The 15,973-nt window shown below is 36.7% G+C and overlaps 1 long non-coding RNA gene across 1 annotated transcript in view; it reads left to right on the forward strand.

The window, feature by feature from the left end:
* Positions 1-1,028: 1,028 nt before the first annotated feature.
* LOC140623775 (uncharacterized) overlaps positions 1,029-15,973 on the forward strand; it is a 55,899-nt gene continuing 40,954 nt past the window's right edge. Inside the window, exons 1-2 of the long non-coding RNA XR_012023311.1 lie at positions 1,029-1,104; positions 14,032-14,076. This is a non-coding gene — a long non-coding RNA (uncharacterized lncRNA). The remainder of the gene's footprint in view (positions 1,105-14,031; positions 14,077-15,973) is intronic.

The following is a 15,973-nucleotide window of genomic DNA, read 5'->3' on the forward strand; positions in this document are numbered from 1 at the left end:
TGGACCATGGAAAAATAAAAACAACATAATAATAACGATAAAACATTGGCAATTAAAGCTGCTTTAAGTGGTAATCTCTTCTTCTATAATTTACTGTAGCAATGTATAAATTAGCTTTGGTTTTCATGTTAGCAAATACAAAATCAACAGACCTTATTCTGAACACAGATGCCTGCTTAATGAATTTGGAACTGGCATTGCCACAGGTGCACAGTCTACGAATGCTTAATTGCTTGTTCTTGCAAAACCCTGGTGCACTAAAGCCAATATGTTTCGCTTGCGTATGTCACTCAGAGAATCTTGCTTTTTCAAGCAAGGTCCCTATATCTTCCACCTGTGCATGTCAACATGTTGTGAGAATAAGGTTGTTCTGGGTATTGAAAGCAGTAAAAGAGCTTGTCAGTTTTATAATACAGTAAAAGACCAAAGTATAATATAGACTGGCTAATTCCAGGAGCTCAGCTTTTTACTGCTTATGCTGATTCTCACCTAACTAAAATTTCAAAATTTCATATCTGTGATGTCCATAAGAAGTATTGCTAAATTTAGTTCAATAATTTCATTCTTGATCAATGAGGACTAATAACTTGTGCTATTTTTTAGTCTAAATTCCAGATCATTCTACATATTCCATGAATAGTCTATTTTGGTAGGGTAATGGAAATCATTATTAATAAACTTATATAAACATCAGAATAACTTAACATCTACTACTTCCATATTTTCAAGTAAAATGAACATAATTCACTAAGCTTTTAGCTTAACCTAAGTAAGTAAGGTCATCTGGAAGTGAAATTGAGGAATGAAAACAAGAAAATTATATGGCTTCTCAATGGAAATTTTGCTGTTTACTGATCTGTAATGCATTTCACAAAAGAATGATAGCACTGGCAATTCTGTGATAACGTATTAAGACATATTACTGTGTTAAACACATATTCATGTGCATACATTTATGTATATAAATGTCATATAATGTCCTTTATGAAGTAATATACATTATGACAAATAATATCCATTAAGTAAGTTGTATGTTCAGTAATGTATAACTAATATCTGTAAATTTCTTACTCTTGTTAAGAAACCTGGGATACTCTTCATGAAGTAGGTTACATCTCCTTTTACCTACATTTCTCTATTTGCTTCTTATTGATTTTCAAAACCTGGAAATGATTATGGTACTCTATATTTAGCAGTATACTTTTCTAAGTTATGTTAAAATAATAATGTATTTTTGGCTATTTTTTCTTGACTATGGTTTTAAAGTTAAACCTTAACATTGAAGTAGATCTTTGTAAATCAGATTGAAGAAAGGTTCTAAATTTAAACAATCCAAATTTGAGATACTCAGAAAGAAATATCTCCATTTTTTTGTGTATTGGTTATATTAAGGGTTTTAACTGGTTATATTAAGGACTTTAATGAGAATTCATTGAAATAATATATCCAAAAAACAGTTAACAGAAGTCTAATATATTTTAGTACTAAATAAAAGTATTTTCCCTCATGTATTTTACTTTTCTCACTGGTCAAACACAGTGGTGTGATTTCAACTAGGAATCTCCAAAGAGGGATCCCTGGGTGGCGCAGCGGTTTGGCGCCTGCCTTTGGCCCAGGGCGTGATCCTGGAGACCCGGGATCGAATCCCACATCAGGCTCCCGGTGCATGGAGCCTGCTTCTCCCTCTGCCTGTGTCTCTGCGCCTCTCTCTCTCTCTCTGTGACTATCATAAATTTAAAAAAAAAAAAAAAAAAAAAAGGAATCTCCAAAGATTATTATGGGACTCAAACCAACTTCATTTGTGACAGATGTATTTTAGGAAACACCAGCCCTATTACCCATGGGTTGCTACTGATGCTCCCCCATTAAAGTGTAAAAGTAGTGAAGAGGAGAATCATCCTATAGCATGATAAAATCTATATAGTGCAAAATGAGAATAAAATCTTTGAGAAACAGAAGTATGAAAGTATGAAACAAATTCATCCCTTTCCCTCAGTGTGTTAAGAAATGACAGTGGTCAAACGCAAAATAGAATAAGAGAATAGAGGATCTAAATATGTTAAATAATTCTGGAACAATGAAAGGAAAATATACTGGGAGAATTAATAAAAACAAAGGAAATGTCTACCAATATTGTTTCTCTTTGCTCTTATATAACATGAAGATTGAAGCAAAACAAAATAAGCAAATCTGTATTTCTCATTTATAGCAGGGAGGAAAACAATGCCATCACAAGGTAAGATTTTGTAGGGGTCCAGTTGACAAACACTGAGAGTTTCTGTTCAAGAAGAGATTATATAGTTAGATACTTAGATAATATAGATAATATACAATATTATATAGATAACTACAGGATACTGTGATTTAAATCATGGTTAAAACAATATCAGAATAAAGTCAAGATTATTTGAGGACCTTTTGAAGAAATGAATTATATGGTGAGACTGAAAGATATCTCATTTTTTCCCCTCAGGTAAAGAAAAAATAATTTGCCATGTGTTTTCTTGTTGAAATATCCTTAAAGAAGTTCAATGAAAGTATCAGACAAATTTTTTTAAATTTATTTTTTATTAGTGTTCAATTTACCAACATACAGAATAACCCCCAGTGCCCGTCACCCATGCACTCCCACTCCCCGCCCTCCTCCCCTTCTACCACCCCTAGTTCGTTTCCCAGAGTTAGCAGTCTTTACGTTCTGTCTCCCTTTCTGATATTTCCCACACATTTATTCTCCCTTCCCTTATATTCCCTTTCTCTATTATTTATATTCCCCAAATGAATGAGAACATATAATGTTTGTCCTTCTCCGATTGATACTTCACTCAGCATAATACCCTCCAGTTCCATCCACGTTGAAGCAAATGGTGGGTATTTGTCATTTCTAATAGCTGAGTAATATTCCATTGTATACATAGACCACATCTTCTTTATCCATTCATCTTTCGTTGGACACCAAGGCTCCTTCCACAGTTTGGCTATTGTGGACATTGCTGCTAGAAACATCAGGGTGCAGGTGTCCCTGCGTTTCATTGCATCTGTATCCTGGGGTAAATCCCCAGCAGTGCAATTGCTGGGTTGTAGGGCAGGTCTATTTTTAACTCTTTGAGGAACCTCCACACAGTTTTCCAGAGTGGCTGCACCAGTTCACATTCCCACCAACAGTGCAAGAGGGTTCCCTATTCTCCGCATCCTCTCCAACATTTGTTGTTTCCTGCCTTGTTAATTTTCCCCGTTCTCACTGGTGTGAGGTGGGATCTCATTGTAGTTTTGATTTGTATTTCCCTGATGGCAAGTGATGCAGAGCATTTTCTCATGTGCCTGTTGGCCATGTCTATGTCTTCCTCTGTGAGATTTCTCTTCATGTCTTTTGCCCATTTCATGATTGGATTATTTGTTTCTTTGCTGTTGAGTTTAATAAGTTCTTTATAGATATTGGAAACTAGCCCTTTATCTGATATGTCATTTGCAAATATCTTCTCCCATTCTGTAGGTTGTCATTGAGTTTTGTTGACTGTATCCTTTGCTGTGCAAAAGCTTCTTATCTTGATGAAGTCCCAATAGTTCATTTTTGCTTTTCTTTCTTTTGCCTTCATGGATGTATCTTGCAAGAAGTTACTGTGGCTGAGTTCAAAAAGGGTGTTGCCTGTATTCTTCTCTAGGATTTTGATGGAATCTTGTCTCACATTTAGATCTTTCATCCATTTTGAGTTTATCTCTGTGTATGGTGAAAGAGAGTGGTCTAGTTTCATTCTTCTGCATGTGGATGTCCAATGTTCCCAGCACCATTTATTGAAGAGACTGTCTTTCTTCCAATGGGAAGTCTTTCCTCCTTTATCGAATATTAGTTGACCATAAAGTTGAGGGTCCACTTCTGGGTTCTCTATTCTGTTCCATTGATCTATGTGTCTGTTTTTGTGCCAGTACCACACTGTCTTGATGACCACAGCTTTGTAGTACAACCTGAAATCTGGCATTGTGATGCCCCCAGCTATGGTTTTCTTTTTTAAAATTCCCCTGGCTATTCAGGGTCTTTTCTGATTCCACACAAATCTTAAAATAATTTGTTCTAACTCTCTGAAGAAAGTCCATGGTATTTTGATAGGCATTGCATTAAACGTGTATATTGTCCTGGGTAACATTGACATTTTCACAATATTAATTCTGCCAATCCATGAGCATGGAATATTTTTCCATCTCTTTGTGTCTTCCTCAATTTCTTTCAGAAGTGTTCTATAGTTTTGGGGGTATAGATCCTTTACATCTTTGGTTAGATTTATTCCTAGGTATCTTATGCTTTTGGGTGCAATTGTAAATGGGATTGACTCCTTAATTTCTCTTTCTTCAGTCTCATTGTTAGTGTATAGAAATGCCACTGATTTCTGGGCATTGATTTTGTATCCTGCCACGCTACCGAATTGCTGTATGAGTTCTAGCAATCTGGGGGTGGAGACTTTTGGGTTTTCTATGTAGATGAGCATGTCATCGGCGAAGAGGGAGAGTTTGACTTCTTCTTTGCCAATTTGAATGCCTTTAATGTCTTTTTGTTGTCTGATTGCTGAGGCTAGGACTTCCAGTACTATGTTGAACAGCAGTGGTGAGAGTGGACATCCCTGTCTTGTTCCTGATCTTAGGGGAAAGGCTCCCAGTGCTTCCCCATTGATAATGATATTTGCTGTGGGCTTTTCAAGATGGCTTTTAAGATGTTGAGGAATGTTCCCTCTATCCCTACACTCTGAAGAGTTTTGATCAGGAATGGATGCTGTATTTTGTCAAATGCTTTCTCTGCATCTAATGAGAGGATCATATGGTTCTTGGTTTTTCTCTTGCTGATATGATGAATCACATTGATTGTTTTACGGGTGTTGAACCAGCCTTGTGTCCCAGGGATAAATCCTACTTGGTCATGGTGAATAATTTTCTTAATGTACTGTTGGATCCTATTGGCCAGTATCTTGTTGAGAATTTTTGCATCCATGTTCATCAGGGATATTGGTCTGTAATTCTCCTTTTTGGTGGGGGTCTTTGTCTGGTTTTGGAATTAAGGTGATGCTGGCCTCATAGAACGAATTTGGAAGTACTCCATCTCTTTCTATCTTTCCAAACAGCTTTAGGAGAATAGGTATGGTTTCTTCTTTAAACGTTTGATAGAATTCCCCTGGGAAGCCATCTGGCCCTGGACTCTTGTGTCTTGGGAGGTTTGTGATGACTGCTTCAATTTCCTCCCTGGTTATTGGCCTGTTCAGGTTTTCTATTTCTTCCTGTTCCAGTTTTGGTAGTTTGTGGCTTTCCAGGAATGCGTCCATTTCTCTTAGATTGCCTAATTTATTGGCGTATAGCTGTTCATAATATGTTTTTAAAATCGTTTGTATTTCCTTGGTGTTGGTAGTGATCTCTCCTTTCTCATTCATGATTTTATTAATTTGAGTCTTCTCTCTCGTCTTTTTAATAAGGCTGGCTAATGGTTTATCTATCTTATTAATTCTTTCAAAGAACCAACTCCTGGTTCTGTTGATCTGTTCCACAGTTCTTCTGGTCTCGATTTCGTTGAGTTCTGCTTGAATCTTTATTAACTCCCTTCTTCTCTTGGGTGTAGGATCCATCTGCTGTTTTTTCTCTAGCTCCTTTAGGTGTAAGGTTAGCTTTTGTATTTGAGTTCTTTCCAGTTTTTGAATGGATGCTTGTATTGCATGTATTTCCCCCTTAGGACTGCTTTTGCTGCATCCCAAAGATTTTGGATGGTTGTATCTTCATTCTCATTAGTTTCCATGAATCTTTTTAATTCTTCCTTAATTTCCTGGTTGACCCTTTTATCTTTTAGCAGGATGGTCCTTAACCTCCACGTGTTTGAGGTCCTTCCAAACTTCTTGTTGTGATTTAGTTCTAATTCAAGGCATTATGGTCTGAGAATATGCAGGGGACAATCCCAATCTTTTGGTATCGGTTCAGACCCGATTTGTGACCCAATATGTGGTCTATTCTGGAGAAAGTTCCATGTGCACTTGAGACGAATGTGTATTCAGTTGAGTTTGGATGTAACGTTCTGTAGATATCTGTGAAATCCATCTGGTCCAGTGTATCATTTAAAGCTCTCGTTTCTTTGGAGATGTTGTGTTTAGAAGAACTATCGAGTATAGAGAGAGCTAGATTGAAGTCACCAAGTATAAGTGTATTATTACCTAAGTATTTCTTCACTTTGGTTTATAATTGATTTATATATTTGGCAGCTCCCACATTCGGGGCATATATATTGAGGATTGTTAAGTCCTCTTATTGAATAGATCCTTTAAGTATGATATAGTGTCCCTCTTCATCTCTCACTACAGTCTTTGGTGTAAATTTTAGTTTATCTGATATAAGGATGGCTACCCCTGCTTTCTTTTGAGGACCATTCGAATGGTAAATGGTTCTCCAACCTTTTATTTTCAGGCTGTATGTGTCCTTCTGTCTAAAACGAGTCTCTTGTAGACAGCAAATAGATGGGTCCTGCTTTTTTATCCAGTCTGAAACCCTGCACCTTTTGATGGGGTCATTAAGCCCGTTCACATTCAGAGTTAGTTTTGACTGATATGAGTTTAGTGTCATCATGATATCTATTCAGTGCTTGTTTTTGTGGATTGTTCCACTGAACTTCTTATTAAAGGGGAATTTTAAGAGTCCCCCTTAAAATTTCTTGCAGAGCTGGTTTGGAGGTCACGTATTCTTTCAGTTCCTGCCTGTCTTGGAAGCTCTTTATCTCTCCTTCCATTTTGAATGAGAGCCTTGCTGGATAAAGTATTCTTGGTTGCATGTTTTTCTCATTTAGGACCCTGAATATATCCTGCCAGCCCTTTCTGGCCTGCCAGGTCTCTGTGGAGAGGTCTGCTGTTACCCTAATACTCCTCCCCATAAAAGTCAGGGATTTCTTGTCTCTTGCTGCTTTAAGGATCTTCTCTTTATCTTTGGAATTTGCAAGCTTAACTATTAAATGTCGAGGTGTTGAACGGTTTTTATTGATTTTAGGGGGGGATCTCTCTATTTCCTGGATCTGAATGCCTGTTTCCCTTCCCAGATTAGGAAAGTTTTCAGCTAGGATTTGTTCAAATACATATTCTGGCCCTCTGTCCCTTTCGGCGCCCTCGGGAACACCAATTAAACATAGGTTTTTCTTCCTCTGGCTGTCGTTTATTTCCCTTAATCTATCTTCATGGCCTTTTGTTTGTCTCTTTTTTCCTCAGTTTCCCTGTTTGCCATCAACTTGTCTTCTATGTCACTCACTCGTTCTTCCACCTCGTTAACCCTCATCGTTAGGACTTCTAGCTTGGATTGCATCTCATTCAAGTGATTTTTAATTTCTGCCTAAATGGATCTAAATTCTGCAGTCATGAAGTCTCTTGAGTCCTTTATGCTTTTTTCTAGAGCCACCAGTAGCTGTATAATAGTGCTTCTAATTGGCTTTCTGACATTGAATTGTAATCCAGATTTTGTAACTCTGTGGGAAAGAGGACTGTTTCTGATTCTTTCTTTTGAGGTGAGGTTTTCCTTCTAGTCATTTTGCTCAGTGCAGAGTGGCCAAAAGCAAGTTGTATTGGGAAAAGGAGAAAAAGAGAGGAGAGAAAGAAGGAAAGAAAGGAGAAAAAGAAAAAAGAAGGAAGAAAAAAAGAAAAAAAAAAGAGAAGAAAAAGAAAGAAAAAAGAAAGAAAGGAAAAAAGGGTGGGGGAAGCAAACAGAAATCAAAAAGAAAAAAAAGAAGAAGAAAACAAAACAAAACAAAACAAAAAAAGCACGGGGTGTGTCTTCTGCCTCTGTATACTTTAAGTCCCTTGACTTCCCCTGGACCTTGTCCGTCTAGCTGGTCTTCTGGAGGAGGGGCCTGTTGTGCTGATTTTCAGGTGTTAGCACTTGGGGGAGCTGCTCTGCCCCTGCCTGGTGCAGGGCTCAGTGGGGGTGTTTACCCCGTGAGGCCCCAGGAGGAACAACCGCAGTGGCGGGGCCAGCTCTGGAGCCCTGGAGTCAGCCCCCGCAGTAGCTCCGGAGCTCTCCGTCTGCAGGGCCTGGCGGCTCCGGGGCGGGGCCGCTGATCTGCTCAGCTGGGGCAGGAGCGTCCTCGCTGTCCTGGGCCCTCCCGGCCTCTGCCTGTCCCGGGGGAGGCGGGATCCTGGGCTGTGTCCCGGCGCCCTGTGCTCCGGGGCCTGCGCTGCTGGATTCGCGCTCCCGCCCCGCAGCCCCTTCCGCATGGAGCCTCTTCCTCCCCCGAGCCCCCCCGAGCTGCTCCCGCCCCGCAGCCCCCTCCGCGGAGCCGCCCCCGAGCCCCCCGAGCTGCTCCGGGCCCCGCCGTGCGCGCTGCAGCCCTTAGGGAGCTCGGCGCACTCTCCCGGGGCGCAGGTGTCTGTTAGTGTCCCCGGGAGCCCGAGGGCATCCCCGCCCTCCTGGGTCCTGCTCCACCTCCCCGCGAGCCCCTTTCCCCCGGGAAGGTCGGTGCAGCTCCTGCTCCTCCGGGACGGGGCTCTCCTGTCCTGGGGACACTCGCCCCGGCCTCAGCCCGGCTCCTCACGGGCCCCTCCCCCTTGGAGGCCTTTGTTCCTTTATTTCTTTTTCCCCGTCTTCCTACCTGATGGAAGCGTGAACTCTTCTCACTGTAGCATTCCAGGTGTTCTCTCTTTAATTCTCAGGCCGAATTCATAGATTTTTCAGGATAATTTGAAGGTTTTCTAGGTAATTTGGTGGAGACAGATGATTTGGGGACCCTACTCTTCCACCATCCTGCCCCTCCTCCTCAGTATCAGACAAATTTGGTATAAAAATGGAATGCTATTGCCAAATGGAATTTGGTTATGGAGGAATAAGAGAACTCTCCACTGAGGAACTTTCATTCAAATAAACAATGGATCCTCAGATAAGCCACAGGCAGAACATAATTAAAAATGCTGCCATACAAGCGTTTTAGTTTTGAAGCCTAAGGGCATACTTGTGCTTCCCCCAAAATAGAAAAAGAACTTAATGTTTTAAGAAATGATGGATAAGTGGAGAGGGTAGAGTAAGAGCTATTTTCTCAGACACTGTATATATAGTAAAATTACCTAAAAGTGGGGTGAAGACAATGGAGAGAGCACTTCCAATTTTTAAAAGTTGTTCTTAGCACTCTTAAGCATGTCTTTATTCTAAAATGAAGATGTATGTTTGTACAAAACCTGCACATAAACATTTATAGCCGCTTCTGTACAGATTTTTCATCTGCTTGGGAGATGATTTTTCAATTTTGGTAATAGCCAAAGGCTGGAAACAACAAAAATGTCTGTCAGTGAATGGCTAAACTGAGTGTGGTACATCTCCACCATGGAATATTGCTGAGCAATGGAAGAGAATGAGCTACTGATATACAGAATAACTCAGATGAATTTCTAGAGCACTATGCCAAGAGAAGAAAAAGGCAATTGTGCATGATCTCATTTATAAAATATTCCTGAAAGGAAAAAATTACAACAATGAAGAACAGATTGGTGGTTGTCAGAAATTAAAGAAAGGGTATAGGTAGAAACTGGGTATGACTATAAAATATTAACAGGAAGGGGTGCGCCTGGATGGCTCAGTCAGTTAAGTGTCCTACTTGTGATTTCAGCTCATGTCATGACCTCACAGTTGTGAGATTGAACCCTAGGTCCATCTTTGGGCTGAGTGTGGAGACTGCTTGGGATTCTCTCTCTCCCTCTCCCCCTACCAAATTTTTTCTCTAAAACAAACAAACAAACAAACAAACAAAAGGAAAAGGGTAGAATATTTCCTTTTGGTAAAGGAAATATTCTACACCTAAATTGTGTCAATGTCAATATTCTAGATGTGATACTTTCTTAGGGGAAACCAGGTAAAGGGTATGCTATTTCTTATAACTACATGTGAATCTATAATCATCATAAAAATAAAATTTAGTTTAAAAAACTATGTAAAGTTTTCAAGAACATGTCAATATTTGGCACATATTTTGGCCAAATATGCAAACATTCACAATGAAGAGGATATAGGGAACAAAAGATGAAGACACAATTTTTTTTTTAAATTTGGACTAGTGCCTATATGAGAAGGAAGAAAAAAAATTAAAAATGTAAAAAGGAGAAGGAAGAGGGAGATTTTAAAAGGAGTTATGATATATATAAGACACCAGCATGCTATCAAAGGTAGATTCCCGGGATCCCTGGGTGGCGCAGCGGTTTAGCGCCTGCCTTTGGCCCAGGGCGCGATCCTGGAGACCCGGGATCGAATCCTACGTCGGGCTCCCGGTGCATGGAGCCTGCTTCTCCCTCTGCCTGTGTCTCTGCCTCTCTCTCTGTGACTATCATAAATAAATAAAAATTAAAAAAAAAAAGGTAGATTCCCAAGCAAAGCATAAAGACAAAATGAAATATATTTTGAATTTTTATGTATTTGTTTTAGTATTCTGAAAAAGAAAGATTGAGTTGAAGAAACACCTGGGGCTATTATTATTGTCTTAAAAAATGTTTTACTTTTACTTCTAATCCCAATCCTTAATCACCACCAGTATCCTATCTTTTGTGTGTAATGATTATTTAGCTTTGCTCATGTGCAAATGCATATACACACACATCCCTTCTCAGATATCTTTACATACACACATACACACTTATATTTTCAAAAAAATCAATCTGTGTATTTACAGTGTGAATAATAATTTGTTGTGTAAATAATAATTTGACATAAAGTAATTTCCTGTTTATTTTTTCCAAATTTTATTTTTATTATCTGCTTTTATTTTGATATGAACAAATGTTCCTTCCTTCTGATTACTACATAATATCCTGTCAAAGCATAGATATAAATTGCTTCATCATTATCCACAACAAGCAGGTAGGTTAACCTCAACTTTGTGCTACTAGACATGATATGGCAATAAACATTCTAATGCATGTCTTTTTATTCCCCTATGCACTATTTCTTTGTAAGTAGTTATATACTTTTCCATATTTAAAAAATATGCTCTCATATACAAAGCTAAAGAATTACCTACTGAAAGATGTGTTTTTTTTTTAAAAGGTAATATAGCATGAGCAAAGTGAATAAGAAAAATGTTATTATAACTAAAGACAAATTGATGAGAAAATAGTAAGATAATGAAACAAATTAGTATTTTATCTATAGTGATTTTTCAAAGGGTAATTGGAACAAAGAGAAGGTAGTAACCTTCAGATAAAATCATACAGGTTAAAGAAAAATATTGGGGAGAAAGAAATGTTTAAGGATGCATATTTCATATAAGTGTAGGGATTAAAGAGTATGGTGAAATGTGAGGTAAAAAAAACTGTATTGAAAAATTTAAGAATATTAAAAAACTAGGCCAAATAAACAATATTATTAAAACAAGAACTTCTTACGTTAAATCTAATACCAAGGAAAGACTTTTCTTTAGAGTGTTCTGGGAGTAAAAAAAAAGATAAATCATTTTTTGAATTAGCAATTGTGGAAAATTATATTTCTATTTGGATACAAGTATGATGTTCTAAAAGTTGGGAAGATAGTCAAAGTTGGATTACTTAGGTAAATACTGTGAGGTTTTTTTTTTTAAATCTAAAACTAGGAATTAACTCTAAAAATGAGAAAAACATGTTAAAATAAACACTAACTTAAATAAAATAAGAAATATAAAACAATTGAGAAACAGTAAAAATATGGAATATCTTTTAAATAATACACCTTCTCTGACAAAAATGATTATGGATTTCTTAAGAATTCAATTAGCATTAAAACAAATACATTCATTTTATACTAAAGTCTGTGAAGAAAACATACCTGAATATAATTATTGAATATAATAATAATTGAATGTAAAAGAAATCACAAATATAAGTTTGGGATACATATCCTTTTATATGAATATTTTCCAAATGTTAAAAAAGACAAGATTTCACAGCTAAGCAATCTCTTTTTATGAAAATTAGTACATACTATAATTAAATGGACACAGAAAAACAATAAAGTGGTTTAAAAAAAATATAGATAAATTGGATTTAGATGAATAAAATGTAATAAATGTGTTATGCAATTTATAAATACTTCTATTTAAAACCATTATATGAGTGAAATGAAGGGGCACCTGCACCCCAATGTTCATAGCAACAATGTCCACAATGGCCAAACTGTGGAAGAACCTGAGATGTCCTTCAACAGATGAATGGATAAAGAAAAGATGCGGTATATATACAATGGAATATTCCTCAGCCATCACAAAGGATGAATACCTACCATTTACATCAACGTGGATGGAGCTGGATGGTATATGCTAAGCAAAATAAGTCAGTCAGAGAAAGATGATTATCATGTGATTTCACTCATAGAAGAATATAAGAAATAGTGCAAGGGACCATAAGTGAAGGACAGAAAACCTAATGGGGAAAAATTAGAGAGGAAGACAAGAAAGAAACTCTTTCTTAACTCTGGGAAACAAACTGAGAGTTGCTGAAGGGGAGGTGGGTGGAGGGATGGGGTAACTGGTGGTGGGCATTAAGGGAGGCACATGATGTAATGATCACTGGGTGTTAGACTGATGATTCACTGAACTCTACTTCTGAAACTAATAATACACTATATGTTAATTAATTGAATTTAAATATAAATAAAATAAATAAAATAATAAAATAAGACAGTTATATGACCATGTGAATTAAAAATAAAATGCTATTAAAATCATATCTGTATAAAATTTAAGATATTTTATTGAAAAAGTATTACACAAAAATAAGTTGAAATCAATTGAACAACCTTTATTTTTATGCTTACTTGACTTTTTTTTCACTTTTAAATTAACTGTGCTTAAGATACTTGAAACTAGTGATTTTAGTTCAACAAAAAGTAAAAGCTGGAATGGACCTATCATTTTATTTTTCTTTTTTCTCTTCTAGAAAATCATCGATTTAAAGTTGTACCTTTGCTAGCTATGTATCATTAGTTAGTTAGCCTTTTCATCCTATTTTCTATCACTCCAGTAATAACAGTACTTAAAATAGCCTTAAATTTGATCTTTGCTGAATCAGGAAAGCAAAGTAAAGTTGGGGAACTGGTTGTGTGTTAATTGAGATGAGGAAAAATTAATTCTCTTCCACTCCAGAATTTGACATCACTTTTCTAAGTGACACCGTAGGAAATGGTCAAAACTGTATTGATCTATTTTAAAAATGTTCTGAAATCATAAATGACTTTATTCTAAAAGTTTTAGACATTAATGATTTTGTTACTCCTTTAGCTTATTAAACATTTCAGAATATCTTGTTAGGTAAAATTATCAGAATTTTACTGTAGCATATGTTAAAATATTTAACAGAATATTTTAATTGTCTAATCTCCAAAATAGAATTGTCATTAAATCAGAGAATTATAAATTTTAGTGCATGGAATTTTTTTTTTAAGAAGAACAAATCTCAAAAATATTCTGCTGGCTAATTATAGCACTTATTGCTAAATCAAAAACATGACAACTCTTCAGTTCTAATATATATGTTTAAGACCCTTTTTGAAATTCTGGGCATTTTTTTTAATTTTTATTTATTTATGATAGTCACAGACAGAGAGAGAGAGAGGCAGAGACACAGGCAGAGGGAGAAGCAGGCTCCAGGCACCGGGAGCCCGACGTGGGATTCGATCCTGGGTCTCCAGTGATCGCGCCCTGGGCCAAAGGCAGGCGCTAAACCGCTGCGCCACCCAGGGATCCCCTGGGCATATTTTATACACATAAGTAGATATTTTTTTCTATCACAAAATATATCGTGAAAAGATACCCACCTTTTTTAAGACCAGGAATACACAGGAGAATTATAAAATTTTAAAATAACCCACAATGCTTCCTCATGACACCTGTTTACACCTACTTTCCCAGGTTGGCTTGAAGCCAATGATGATTCATGTAGGAATTTTCTCATTTCTGGATAATTTTGAAGGGTCATTTCATTTCCAGAGCCTCCCCTTGGGATAGCTGAGGACTTCACTGGAATTGCATTTTCTCTTTCTGCCCAATCCTGATTTTTTTTTTTTTTTTTAATGTAACTTCCACAGATGTTGAATCAAGAGAAAGATGGAGATCAGACTAAGGACTGAATGGTAAGTATCCAAGTTCAAAGAAGGTAAATTCTCAATGAGAATAGCTTGATCTATCAAGGTCTGGGTTTTGATTATTAAAGACTAAGACATGAGATGATAATTACTGGATTGATATGCCTGGAAATCTTGAATCTCCAGAGTCCCTTGGACATCATGAACCTAGACAACTGACTCATTCCCTCATTTTGATAACTAGTGCATCTTTTTTCTTTGGAGGATTGCTCATGCAAGGCAGCCTATACTCCCAGAAATTTTATGTATTCTCTGGTTGTTGGTAAATTTCAATAGATTTTTTGATCAAGCTTGAAAGTTTTATTATTCAAACATGCTATATAATTAAATGTTTTTTAAAGATTTATTTATTTATTTGAGAGAGAGAGAGAGAGAGAGCATGGAGGGAAGGAGCAGAGTGAGAGAATGGGAAAGAATTCCAAGCAGACTCCCCAGCCAGCAGGGAGATGCAGGGCTCAATCCCATGACCTTGAGATGATCACTTGAGTCACCCAGGTGCCCTCCTTAAGTGTTTTTCCACTGAAAAGTTAATTATTGAATTTTCTTTTATTCCATTTATCTTGTCATTTCTTACCTTTTAATTCTACATATTTTGATGCTATGAATTTTGATATATAAGTATTTACAAATGATTCTTGTTAAATTGTATATTTAATCAACATGAAATATTGCCATTGGTAATATTGTAAGATCTTTAATTTTAACTCTGTTCTGTCTGATATTAATATTGATTCACCTGTTTTCTTGATAACCTCATTTGCTTTATATATCATTTTTCATTCATTAATTTTCAATTCTTGTTCTTTTAGATGTCACCCAAACTAACAAAAAATGATTTTTGTTTAACTAAATTTCCTCTGCTTTTAATTTTTTTGTTATTTTTTTAGAGAGAGAAAGAGAGCACATGAGCAGGGAAATGGCAGAGAGCCCAAGGGGGCACTCAATCTCATTACCCTGAGATCATGACCTGAGCCAAAATCAACGGATGCTTAACCAAATGAGCAACTCAGGCATCTTTCAGTTTCCTCTGCTTTTTACAGAAGGATTTAAACAATTAAAACATTATATACATTTTAGTTATTTATAATATTCCCTTTTTTATTTTATTTCTGGAGTGATCTATAAACTTCCTTTCAGTACCCATCCCATATTCTAACAGTCTGAAATTTGTGCATGTTAACATGACATTCACTGCAAACTCAGAAAAATTTATTCCACAAAATACATATATTTGCATTTGAGTTTGATAAGAAGTGTATCACATTTTCTTCTTCTATGGCCTGAACTTCCTGCTTTGGGGTTAACCTAAGTGTTTGTTCCATATCCTTGTTCATTTTATAAAGCTATGAAAAATACTTATGTCAAATTACACTTGAGTAGTACACTTGTACTTGAGTACACTTACTATGAATTGAATTGTCTATCCCCAAAACTGATATATTTAAGTCCTAAGCCTCAGAACCTCAGAATGTAACCTCGTTTGAAAATAGGGTCATTATATATAATTATTTTGAGGTCATCCTGAAGCAAATTGGATCCCTAATCCACAATGGCTCAAGTCCTTATAGAAAGGGACATTTTTGAGCAGACATGCACACAGGAAGAACACAGTGTGAAAATAAAGACAGAAATCAAGGTGATGCTTCTATAAACCAACCAATATCAAAAATTTTTAGCAAACTACCAGAAGCTAGGAAAGAGGAATGGAACAGATCCTTCAAACAGTCCTCAGACAGAACCAGCCTTGCTGGCACCTTGATCTCACATTTTTAGCCTCTGTAATACATATTTAGCCTCTGTAATACTTTATAAACTACTGAGGGCAATATATTTCTATTAAGCCACCAGGTTTATGGTATTTTGTTTGGAAACTCAAGGAAATAGT

The sequence above is a fragment of the Canis lupus genome, chromosome 33, assembly GCF_048164855.1.
Source record: "Canis lupus baileyi chromosome 33, mCanLup2.hap1, whole genome shotgun sequence".
NCBI classification, from domain to species: domain Eukaryota; kingdom Metazoa; phylum Chordata; class Mammalia; order Carnivora; family Canidae; genus Canis; species Canis lupus.